The sequence below is a fragment of the Myotis lucifugus genome, unplaced genomic scaffold (genome assembly GCF_000147115.1).
Source record: "Myotis lucifugus unplaced genomic scaffold, Myoluc2.0 scaffold_19, whole genome shotgun sequence".
Lineage (NCBI taxonomy): Eukaryota > Metazoa > Chordata > Mammalia > Chiroptera > Vespertilionidae > Myotis > Myotis lucifugus.
The window spans coordinates 4,796,796-4,810,370 of NW_005871067.1; positions in this window are offsets into that span (position 1 = coordinate 4,796,796).

Here is a 13,575-nt window from a genome sequence, read left to right on the forward strand (position 1 = left end):
CCCCATCTTATGGGAGGAAAACTGAAGCAGAGAGAAGTTAAGTAATTGGCTTTGTCACACAGTTATAAGTGTCAGAATCAGGGCTGACCACAAAATGCAAGCCAGAATCCATGCATGTCATTGCTGCATCATCCTGTTTTTTCAGTGTTAGAGTAGCCTTGCCTGGTTTTAATTTTTAAATCTAAGAGACTGTTCCCAGTATATAGGGTAGGGTCCCTAGGCCTGGCCAGCAATCAAGGCAGATTTGGGGGGCAATCAGGGCGGCCCCCACTGGCACCCACCTAGGCTGGCAGCCTGGCGCTGCCCACTCACTGCCCCCACCCCCCGCCACTGCCGCCACCAGTTGCCTCCCTCTGCCCACTGGCACCTGCCTTGGCTGGCCTGGCACCGCCCACACTCTGACCCCACCCCCTGCCTACTGGTCATTCCGCAGGTCGTTCCACCATTTGGTCAATTTGCATATTAGGGTTTTAAGAATAAAACAATATGGGAGATCAAAGATGGCTGGAGAGGAGGTAGAAACTATACACACCTCCTCCATGTGCCAATCTGGATTTACAGCCAAAAATATAGAGCAATCAACCTGAAAAAACAACTGAAAAACACCTGAACAGGAGTATTATATCCAAGGATTGCTAGAAGAAGCTACACAGAGACTGGTAAGAAGGGCAGAGACACGAAGAGAGCTGGTCCCTGCACCCAGGTGTAGTGGCTGAGAAGCCAGAGGGCTATTGTGGCTGCAAAAGTTTCCCCCCAGGCCCGGTTGGTGTGGTTCAGAGGTTGAGCATCAACCTATGAGCCAGAAGGTCACAATTCATTCCAGGCCAGGGCACATGCCCAGGCTGTAGGCTCAATCCCCATTGTGGGACATGCAGGAGGCAGATGATCAATGATTTTCTCTCATCGATGTTTCTCTCTCCTTTCATCTCTGAAGTCAATAAAAATATTTTTAAGTCCTCTCTGAGGAGAATGGGGTCTCAACCTCATGCCAGAACCCCCAAATCAGAGCACCAGGGCTGGGAAGAAGAGCCTACATAGCATCTGGCAGCAAAAATAAGCAGGGACTTTGCTGGGAAGAGAAGAAAGCCTGCTAGCATCCCAGGTGCTCTCCTAAGGGGCATTTCACAGGAGCTTGCTCTTGGGCACTTACCCAGGGCTCTCATAGAGGGAAGAAGACTCAAAAGCTATAAAGAGAAGATCTGGGTAGCATAGCTCCAGAGATCTGGAGGGTTGGTACTGAGGTCCCAGTCCTGAGTAAACATCACCCACTGCCCACAGGCACCATCTCCCAGGGTCAGGCACTTCTATTCTTACAGCACCAGCTGGGGAAAGGGCACTAACCCCATCCTCCAAATACTGGTGACACCTCCCTTCAAAGCTCAAGTCCTGCATAAAGGACTGTTGGCTGCATCCAACAGAGACCTGGAGAAACTACTAGTGTAGAAAGGCTTTCAGATAGTCATTGAACTGATGGCTTTGGAACCAGGGCCAATCTTTGCCCTATCCCACAGGTTAGGGAGACTCCCTTGTCAGGGTCTGTGGCAGCAGGCAGCTGCAGAGCTAGGATAAGGCTTGTACTTGCTCCCCTCCCATGGGCCTGTGCCACTCCCAACAGAGGGCTGCCTTGACTTGCATTGCCAAATCCTGCTAAGCTCAGTTCTTTGGGGGGAAAGGGAGCACAACTCAGAACTGGGACATTTGGTGCAACGCCCCCTCAGAGCCCTCCATTAGGTCTCTGGAAGTGCACTGCAGAGCTAGGCAGAGGTGAGCAGATGGCCCCCCTCCCAAGAACCAACGCCATTCCCAGTGGAGGGCTGCCTTGATTTGTTCTTCCAAGGCCTGCTGGCACTGCCCTCCTGGGTGCAGCTTTACAAGGGAAAGGGGGCACAACTCAGAACTGGGTCATTTGAGGTGTCCCCCTCAGATCCTCCCATCGGGGTCTCTGGTGGTACACTGTCGAGCTAGGGGAAGGTGAGCAGCTTGCTTCCCTCCCAAGGGTTGAGGGCTGCCTTGATCTGGTCCTCCAAGTCCTGCAGGGGGGAAGGGGAGGGAGCACATCTGAGAGCCCAGGGCTTCAGATTGCAGCTACAGCATCAGAGTTTCTGAAGGCATGCCCACAGAGCTATGGGGAGGAGGCATGCAGTTTTTTATGGGCCAGTGCCACCACCAATGGAAGACTGACTTTATCTGTTTTCAAACCCCCAGCTGGCCACGTCCTGCTGGACTGTTTCAAGGGAGGAAGGAGGCTCCACTCAGAGCCGGACATTCAGAGTGCATCTATCTCAGAGGCTTCAGTCCAGGACTTGAGCAGGTGTGGCTACAGAACTGAAAGAAAGAGTGAAGCTCACCCACCTCCCATCCCACCCCAGTGGTGCCACTCCTAAAAGAAGGCTTTCTCCATCTATTTGCCCAAATTCCAGTGACCCTGTCCTGTCTTACTGAGCTTGATCCTGCAGTGAGGACAGCTGGCTATACCCAACCTGAGCCTGCAGTATGCTCCTCCTGGGGGGCTAGATTTGGAGACTGTAGCAGAGACCAAATGGTATAGCTCTGGAATAGGGGCCATATTCTTCCCATTGTGTGCCAAACCATGCTGCATTGAACTAGGGGGCCGACTAGCCCTATCTGCTCAATCTGGTCACTATGACACACTGAGCTTCAGCCCTGTGGAAGGACCAGTGGGGCATGGCCATCATGGGTCCACTCTACAGCCTTTCTTCATAAGACTCTGGAGGAAGTCCAGGCAACTATTCGGGGCGGGGGGGGGGAGAGCAGCCAACAGGTAAAGGCCAACCTCAGGAAACCTTGGACTTCTTTTGTTGAATTGATCCCAGCTCAGAGCTCTAGGAAGCCAAGTCATCTACACAGATTGGCCCCTCCCACACACACCCAAGTCAAGTAGACACAGGCACACACAGTGAACAGCTTGGTAACTCTAGATAGGTAGACCAAAACTGGTTACACATAATGTCTGGCAGCAACCTGCACCTGAACCACACTCAAGTGGACCAAAAACCAACACAAGCAGTGGTGGGCTTCAGACCAAACCAGAGCTTGACCCAACCAGCCACACAAATTATATACCCAAAGGAAGATTCCAGCAAGAACCAGACCCTGATGAGAATAACCTAACCTTGGGAAGCAGCCCCTGCATAGCATCTCATACAACATGACAGAGGTTTACTCCTATAATCATCCAATCTGAAAGGTTAACTGCATCCACAATAGGGCCAACAGCATTCATCAAGATGGAGCTACAATATGAGATATACATAATCTACAAGAAACATTCTTGGAATATGAGGCTCAAGTGATCTGGAAGATTTTGCCACTGAGTCCAACAAGACACCTTGAGATTTCACCTGCACAGCAGCTTGCATGCCATGATAAGGGTTGAGCCTTACAGTCAGACAGCCTGATGGTTGAAACCACCCACAAATTGGCCAACAGCAATTAAGACCCAATTACCAACATGAAGGCCCAAACAACCCACACAAAAGACATTCCTAGAGCACCCAGCTCAGGAGATGGAGGCAGCAACACTGGGTCCCACAGGACACCTGAAGCAGAAAGCCACAATACCAAGACTGGAAATCATAGCAGTTCTATCTAATCCATAGAAACAGACACAAAAAGACAGCCAAAATAGGGAGACAAAAAAAAATAGGTCCCAACGGAAAGAATGCTAGTAATCTCTAGAAAAAGAGCTAAATGAGATAGAGGCAGGCAATTTATCAGAAACAGAGTTCAAAGTAATGGTTATTAGGATGCTCAACAGCATGAAAAATGACATCGAAACCATGAAAAATAACCAGTCGGAAATGAAGATACCATATCTGAAATAAAGAATATATTGGAAAGAATAAACAGCCAGTGGATCAAATCAGCAATTTGGAAGACAAAATAGGAAACACACACACACACACACACACACACACAATCAAAGCAGCAAAAAGAATGAAAAAGAATGATGGTGGCTTAAGGGAACTTTGAGACAACATGAAATGTAACATACACATCATAGGGATACCAGAAGGAGGAGAAAGTGAGCTAGGGCTACAGAACCTGTTTAAAGAAATAATGACAGAAAACTTCCCTAACCTGGTGAAAAAAAACTCACACAAGTTCAGGAAAACAGAGAGTCCAATCAAGATAAACACAGAGAGACCAATACCAAGACACAGCATAATTAAAATGGCAAATGTTAAAGACAGTGAATTTCAAGGCAGCAATAGAGGGATAGTAAGTTACCTACAATGGAGTTCCCATAAGACTGTCAGCTGATTTTTCAACAGAAACACTGCAGGCTGGAAGGGATTGGCATGAAGTATTCAAAGTAATAAAAAGCTGCAACCAAGCAGCTCCATCCAGCAAGCCTATCATTTAAAATCAAAGATAAAATAAGTTTCCCAGCCAAAAGACTAAAGGAGTTCATTACCACCAAACCAGCATTTCAAGAAATGCTAAAGGAACTGCTTTATGAAGAAAAATAAATATATAGAAAGAGGATAATAGGCATAAAGAAAAAAATGGCAATAAGTAAGTACCTATTAATAATGACCTTAAATGCAAATTGATTAAATGCTACAATCAAAAGACATAGAGTACTGAATAGATAAGAAAACAAGACCCATATATATGCTGTCTACAAGAGACCTGCCTCAGAACAAAAGATTCCCACAGGCTGAAAGTGAAGGGATGGAAAATATATTCCATACAAATGAAACAAAAAAGGCTGGGATAGTAATGCTTATATCTGACAAAATAAACTTCAAAACAAAGGCCATAAAAAGAGACAAAGAAGGTCACTACATAATACTAAAGGGATCAATACAACAAGAGGATATAACCTTTGTAAACACATACACCAAATATAGGAACATACAAACTCTTGGTAGACTTTAAGAAGGATACCAACAGCAATACAGTCATAGAAGGGGACTTTAACACCCCACTGTCATCAATGGATAGATCTTAAAGACAAAAAATCACCACGGAAACAGAGACATTTAACAACACACTAGATCAGATAGATTTAATTTATATTTACAGAAAATTTCATCCCAAAGCTACAGAATATATATTCTTCTCAAGTGCACATGGACCATTCTCAAAAATAGACCACATGTTAGGACACAAAATAAGTCTTAACATATTCAAAAAGATTGAAATCATGTCAAGCATCTTCTCGGATCACAATGGCATGAAACTAGAAATCAGGCATAATTTAAAAAAAAAAACACCTCAAAATCAATCAAACACAATGGAGTCTAAATGGCATGTTATTAAACAATGAATGGGTTACCAATGAGACAAAAGAAGAAATCAAAAATTACCTGGAAACGGCCAAGCCCGTGTGGCTCAGTGGTTGAGGGTCAACCTATGAACCAGGAGGCTTGATTCCCGATCAGGAGCAGGCCCAGTTTGCGGGCCTGATCCCCAGTAGGGGGTGTGCAGGACACAGCCAATCAATGATTCTCTTATCATTGATGTTTCTATCTTTCCCCCTCCCTTCATTTCTGAAAGTCAATCAAAAATTACCTGGAAACACAGTGAAAGTAGTCCTGAGAAGGAATTTCATAGCATTACAGGCCTACTTCAAGAAGCAAGAAAAATCTCAAGTAAACAATCTAACCCTACACCTAAAAGAACTAGAAAACAAGAGGAAAAGACCAGAGTAAGGAAGAAAGGAAATAATAAAGATCAGAGTGGTAATAAATAGCATAGAAACTTTTAAAAATACTACTAAAGATCAATGAAACCAAGAGCTGGTTCTTTGAAAAGATAAACAACATTAATGAACCTTTAACCAGACTCATCAAGTAGCAAAGAGAAGACCCATATAGATAAAATCCAAAATGAAGGGAAGAAGTAACAACTGACACCACAGAAATACAAGGATTGTAAAAAGAAATACTACTAAAAACTAAATGCCAACAAATTAGACAACCTGAGCAAAGTGGACAAATTCCTAGAAACATACATTCTTCCAAAATTCAATCAGGAAGAATCAGAAAACCTGAATAGACTGACAATAACTAATGATATTGAAGCAGTAATCAACAAACTTCCAGCAAACAAAAGTCCTGGACTAGCTGGCTTCAGAGGCAAATTTTACCAAACATTTGAAAAAGAACTAACACCTACCCTCTTCAAAGTATTCCAAAAAAATCCATGAGGAGGGAAGACTTCCAAGCTCTTTTTAAAACGCTAGCATTATCCTATCTCAAACCAGAGAAAGATACTACAAAGGGAATGATTCAATAAGAAAATTTAACCCTTGTAAACATATATGCACCCAGTATAGGAGCAACTAAATACATTAAAAAAAAAACTCCTGATGGACTTTAAGGGAGAGATTGACAGCAATACAGTCATAGTGGGGGACTTTAACACCCCACTGACATCACTGGATAGATTTTCCAGACAAAAATTAATAAGGAAACAGAGGCCTTAAATGACACACTACATCAGATGGATCTAACCAATATTTACAGAACATTTCACCCCAAAGCAGCAGAATATACATTCTTCTCAAGTGCACATGGAACATTCACAAAGATAGACCACCTGTTAGGGCACAAAACAAGTCTATACAAATTCAAGAAGATTGATATAATACCAAGCATCTTCTCAGACCACAATGGCATGAAATTAGAAATCAACTACAATAAAAACACTCAAAAACACTCAAATACATGGAGGCTAACTAGCATGTTATTAAACAATGAACGGGTTATCAATGAGATCAATCAAGAAATCAAAAACTTCCTGGAAACAAATGAAAATGAATAAACAACCACCCCCTCTGGGACACAGCAAAAGCAGTCCCGAGAGGGAAGTTTATAGCACTACAGGCCTACCTCAAGAAACAAGAAAAAGGACTAATAAACTACCTAACCCTACAATTAGATGAATTAGAAAGAAAACAGCAAGAAAAGCGCAGAGGAAGTAGATGGAAGGAAATAATAAAGTTGAGAGTAGAAATAAATGACAGAGTAAAACAACAGTACAAAAGATCAATAAATCCAAGAGCTGGCTCTTTGAAAAGATAAACAAGATTGATGAACCCCTAACCAGATTCATCAAGAAACAAAGAGAGAGGACCCAAATAAATAAAATCAGAAATGGAAGAAGTAATATAACAAAATGGACACCACAGCAATACAAAGGATTGTAAGCAAATACTATGAACAACTATATGTCAACAAACTCAACAACCTGTGTGAAATGGACAAATTCCTAGAAACATACAATTTTCCAAAACTCAATCAGGAAGAATCAGAAAACCTGAGTAAGCCAATAACAACTAATGAAATTGAAGCAGTCATTTAAAAATTTCTAGCCAACAAAAGTCCTGGACCAGATGGACTTACAGGGGAATTTTACAAAACATTCAAAGAACTAACACCTATCCTCCTCAAACTATTCAAAAAAAAAATTCAAGGGGAAGGAACACTTCCAAGCTATTTTTATGAAGCCAGCATTATCCTAATTCCAAAACCAGATAGAGACACTAAAAGAAAGAAAATTACAGTCCCATATCCCTGATGAGCATAGATGCTAAAATCCTCAACAAAATATTAGCAAATCAGATCCAGTAATATATTAAAAGATCATACACCATGACCAAGTGGGGATTTATTCCAGGGACAATATTTGCAAATCAATAAACGTGAAACATCACATAAACGAATTGAAAGACAAAAATTACATGATCATATCAAAAGATGAAGAAAAATCGTTCAACAAAATCCAATACCCATTTTTAAATAAATCCTCTCAGCAAAGTGGGAATATAGGGAACATATCTCAACATAATAAAGGCCACGCAGGACAAATCTACAGCCTACATCATACTCAATGGACAAAAACTAAAACCATTTCCCCTAAGAACAGGAACAAGACAGGAATTTCACCACTCTTTTTTTTTTAAATATATTTTATTGATTTTTCACAGAGAGGGAGAGAGATAGAGAGTTAGAAACATCGATGAGAGAGAAACATCGATCAGCTGCCTCCTGCACATCTCCCACGGGGGATGTGCCCGCAACCCAGGTACATGCCCTTGACCGGAATCGAACCTGGGACCCTTCAGTCCACAGGCCGATGCTCTATCCACTGAGCCAAACCGGTTTCGGCTCACCACTCTTATTCAACATAGTAGTGGAAGTCCTAGCCATAGCAATCAGACAAGAAGAAAAAAATAAATGTCATCCAAATTGGAAGGGAGGATGTAAATCTCTCATTGTTCACAAATGACTTGATATTGTACATAGAAAACCCTGAAAACTCCATGAAAAAACGACTAGATTTAATAAATGAATTCAGCAAGGTAGCAAGATACAAAATTAACACCCCAAAATTGATGGCATTTTTATATACCAATAATGAATTCTCAGAAATAGAAACTAAACATATAATCACTTTTATCATTGCAACAAAAAATTAAGATACTTAGGAATAAACTTAACCAAGGAGGTAAAAAACCTGTACTCAGAAAACTCCAGGACGTTGAAAAAAGAGATAGAGGAATTTATAAAGAAGTGTTCATGGATTGGTAGAATCAGCATCATTAAAATGTCCATAAGACCCAAAGCACTCAACGGATTCAATGCAATCCCTATTAAAATACCAACAGCATATTTCACAGATCTAGAACAAATATGCCAAAAATGTATATGAAACCAAAAAAGACCCTAACTCACCACAGCAATCCTGAGGAAGAAGAACAAAGTTGGAGGAATCACAACACTGGATTTCAAGTTATACTACAAAGCAACTGTACTCAATACAGCATGGTAATGGCACAAGAACAGACATATAGATCAATGGAACAGAATTGAGAACCCAGAAATTGACCCAAGCCATGATGCTCAATTAATATTTGTCAAAGGAGACAAGAGCATACAATGGAGTCAAGACAGTCTCTTCAATAAATGGTGTTAGAAAAATTGGACAGATACATGCAAAAATATGAAACCAGACCACTATACACAAGAATAAACTCAAAATGGTTAAAAGACTTAAATGTAAGTCATAAAACCATAAAAATCCTAGAAAAAAAACCCATAGGCAGCAACATCTCAGACATCTCTCATAGCAATATGCTTACGGATACATCTCCTAGGGCAGTGGTTGGCAAACTGCGGCTCAGCAAACTGCGGCTCATGAGCCACATGCGGCTCTTTGACCCCTTGAGTGTGGCTCTTCCACAAAATACCGACTTCTGCACATGGGCCACGAAGTTTCAATCGCACTGTATGTGCGTGCCCGCACATGGTATTTTGTGGAAGAGCCACACTCAAGGGGCCAAAGAACCGCATGTGGCTCGCAAGCCGCAGTTTGCCGACCACTGTCCTAGGGCAAAGGAAACTAAGGAGAAAACAAACAAATGGGACTACATCAAAATAAAAAGCTTCTGCACAGCAAAAGAAACCATCAACAAAATGAAAAGGGAGCCCACTGTATGGGAGAACATATTTGGCAATGATACATCTGATAAAGAGTTAATATCCAAAATATATAAGGAACTTATACAACTTAACAAAAGGAAGACAAACAATCCAGTTAAAAATTGGGCAAAGGACCTAAACAGACACTTCTCTAAAGTAGACATACAGATGGCCAAGAGACATGGGAAAAAATGCTCAAAGTCACTGATTATCAGAGAGATGCAAATTAAAACAGCAATGAGGTATCACCTCACACCTGTCAGAATGGCTACCATCAGCAAATCCACAAATGACAAGTGTTGGCGAGGATGTGGAGAAAAGGGAACTCTAGTACACTGCTGGTGGGAATGCAGACTGGTGCAGCCATTATGAAAAACAGTATGGAGTTTCCTCAAAAAGTTAAATATAGAATGGCCAGTTGACCCTGTGATCCCACTTTGAGGAATACATCCTAAGAAACCCTAAACACCAATCAGAAAGAATGTATGCACCCCTATGTCCATAGCAGCACAACGTACAATAGCTAAGATCTGGAAACAGCCCAAGTGCCCATCAGTAGATGAGTGGATAAAAAAAAACTGTGGTACATTTACACAATACAATACTATGCAGCTGTAAAAAGAAAGGAACTCTTACCTTTTGTGACAGCATGGATGGACCTGGAGATTAATATGCTAAGAAAAAAAGAGCCAGTCAGAGAAAGACAAATACCATATGATCTCACTTATATGTGGAATCCAATGAACAAAATAAACTGATGAACAAAATAGAACCAGAGGTCTGAATACATTGGTACAAACTGACCGATATCAGAGGGGAGGTAGGTGGGGCAGACTGGATGAAAAAGATGAAGAGATTATCCAAAGAACATGCATAGCTCATGGACACAGACAACAGTGTGGTGACTGCCTGAGGGAGAGGGGGGCTGGGTCTGAGTGGAGGTGGGCAAAGGGGGGAAAAATGGGGGACATCTAAAATAATGTCTACAATAAAAAATAAAAGAAAAAGAAAAAAAGCAATATGTTTTGGAGGCAGTACAAAATACAGTAAAATACCACGCCATGACCCCATTGTTCTTTCCTGTAGGGGCGAGTACCCATAGCACTGAGCAGTGACAGCTCTAAGAACACATTTCCAGTTTGTTGCCGAGGGTGTGGAGTGAAGGCCAGGCCTGCCTGCATTTCTCCTTATCAGGGTGTCTGACTGATCGACACTGTGTAGAGCAGTGGTTCTCAACCTGTGGGTCGCGACCCCTTTGGGGGTCGAACGACCCTTTCACAGGGGTCACCTAAATACATCCTGCATATCAGATATTTACATTACGATTCATAACAGTAGCAAAATTACAGTTATGAAGTAGCAACGAAAATAATTTTATGGTTGGGGGTCACCACAACATGAGGAACTGTATTAAAGGGTCGCGACATTAGGAAGGTTGAGAACTACTGGAGGAATCACAATGATGTGCTGTCAGAAGATGTGGCTCATCACGAACCCCTCACTAGAGAGGATGGACCCCTTCACCTATAACATTATCACTACAGGATGCACTCTCCTGCTGGTGCAGGAGAAGGAAAACCAAAATCGATTATGCTCCCAAGATCGATGATGATCCCACAGGGGTGGCAGTCAACAAATGCACTAATATCTAGTATGTGCAAGTCTCTGGGGAGACAACAGTGACTCGACAGAAAAAGACCCTGTCCTCAAAGAGCTTAAATTCTGGTCAGAAGAAAGGCAATGATTATATTTTTTAAAGCTCTTTAGATATGGTTAAGTGCAGTTAAGAAAGTAAAACAGTGATGTGATAGAGGGTGATGGTAGTGGAATGCTATGGATAGGAAGGGATTATACCAGGGAACAGGATATTTGAAATCAAATATTTGCATATAGCGCCATCATTGGTGATGACAGTGTCTGGAGTCTGACCATATGATTTGATAGTTGAGATGTAAAGAGAGAGAAAACAATTGGAGCTCATCTGGTCATGTAGAGGCCAGGGCATGGATGAATCATCTGTGTGGGTGTTACAGGTGCCAGGAAGGCGGAACAGGAATAGTGGTAGGTCCAGGTGCTAACCAAGATGACAGCAATAACGAGAACTATGGTGGGAAAACCTGACAGTCATTTAAAGGATGGAGAAGTCGGGGTAGATATGCATGTCAGTAACCCAAGCAGTTAAGTGTCAAGGTAGCCAACACATTGCCTTTTGGGGTTATGGGCCTAAAAGATCTTTCCACAGTTCAGTCCATGATAAGCAGTCCCACCTGTGCCTGGTCCTGGGGCAGCTGAGTGACCAGAGGGTGAACGCGAGGAACTGAAGATGACAAATCAAGTTTATGTGACTGCGAGGATGATGACATCTTCAGTAGAAAACACTGAGGATTTGTTTCTGAGTGAGTGTGACAAGCTTGGTTTTGAGTATTTTGTTGCCTTTTTCTCACTTGTATGTCTCAAATTTGGATTTAATTATTAACATGCTGATTTCACATATTCATAAATATGTTCAGATAGGGGAGAAGTGACCACAATTGACAACTAAAACATGTTGCACCTGTTTATAAGACATTTTCTCAACTGTTTAGACTTACAAAGATGAACTTTATGTTTGCCATTTTTCAAAAATATTTTCCTTCCCATTTCCAGGGTAATGAAAGGAGAACAGAGAAGTTTCCATGTTAACAGACAGTGGCAGGCATTTTGTTGAGTAATATACAGAATAGTCTGGCACTGTATCACCTCACATATGAAAGGATGTCGTAATGAGACATACTGAGTATTCTTATGAAACATGTTATATATTCTCTCTCCTAAAGGACTCCTACATTTTTTATCAAATAAAAAATAAGCATCATTTGAGTATTGGTATCTCTATTTCCATTTTACCAGAAAGGAAACAAAAAACATTAACAGCCCAGTCTACATGGCTCAGGGGTTGAGTGTTGACCTATGAACCAGTAGGTCACGGATATCCACGTTTCAGGCTCCATCCTCAGTGTGGGGTGTGCAGGAGGCAGCCAATCAATGATTCTCTCTCATCATTGATGTTTCTATCTCTCTCTCCCTCTCCTTGCCTCTCTGAAATCAAGAAAAATATTTTTTAAAAAGAACATTAACAATTTACTCTTCAGAAAAAGGTGTTTTATAACCTCAAAAGAAATGTTTACCCACCAAGAGCTGTAAATCACTTAAATTGGAGATTTCAGTGGGATTTTTAGCAGTAAATAACATAATTCCTAAACCCTTCAGTTACAGAATATTCAAGGCATATAAAAGCGTTGCTTTTCTACACTGCATAGCTGAAATGTAGTTTAACTAATGGTTTACAAGGTAGTCAAACACCAACGATTCCGGGAGCCATGACAAGTATTTTCCACACGTTTGAAAACGTTTCAGCAGATATCGATCTTTTGTTTTTATTTTCAAAGTATTACTGCTGTACAATGACCATATTTATGAGCCTGCCACCTAAAAAGCATGAAGCGTTGATTTGTGGAATGAACAAATGAGCGTGGTTGTTTGTTTTTTTTGTATTCTTGAAATATAACACGTACAATTTAAGTATATTTCCTTTAATTTATTCACAGGATATGAGATTTAACATAATTGCTTGCACTTACAATTTAGTTATCATGAAGTAGGAATCCCCAACCCTGGGACAAACCAAGTGACACTCACAGCCGTAAAAATACAAGTTGAGAGAAGATTTTAGTGCTTTGATTTCAGAGTTGATAGAGACGCAGAAGGATCATTCTCTGGGTGTTTAGGAGAAAGGAGAAACTGCCTCCTCTCGCCCTACTGAAGTCATTTTAAAATCTGTAATGTATCTCTGAACAGTGGAGTCTAAGAGGAGGAAGTCATCCCGCAGAAGAGAATCCTTCTAGGCTGTTGGGCTCGCTTTCCCCAGGTGGCCTGTTGTGATCACGGTGAGCTTGTCACTGGAGACGTCTTTTCGGCCTGAGCACAGTCCGTCCCCCTGACAGGCAAGGTTGGCCCCTCTGAGCCGCACACTCGGCGGCGGGGGCGCATCTTCGGCCACGGCCCCTCCTCGAGCCCCGGCCCAGTCCCGGGCCCGGGGTCCCGAAAGCGCTCGGCGTGCCGATTCCCAACAGCATCTCCG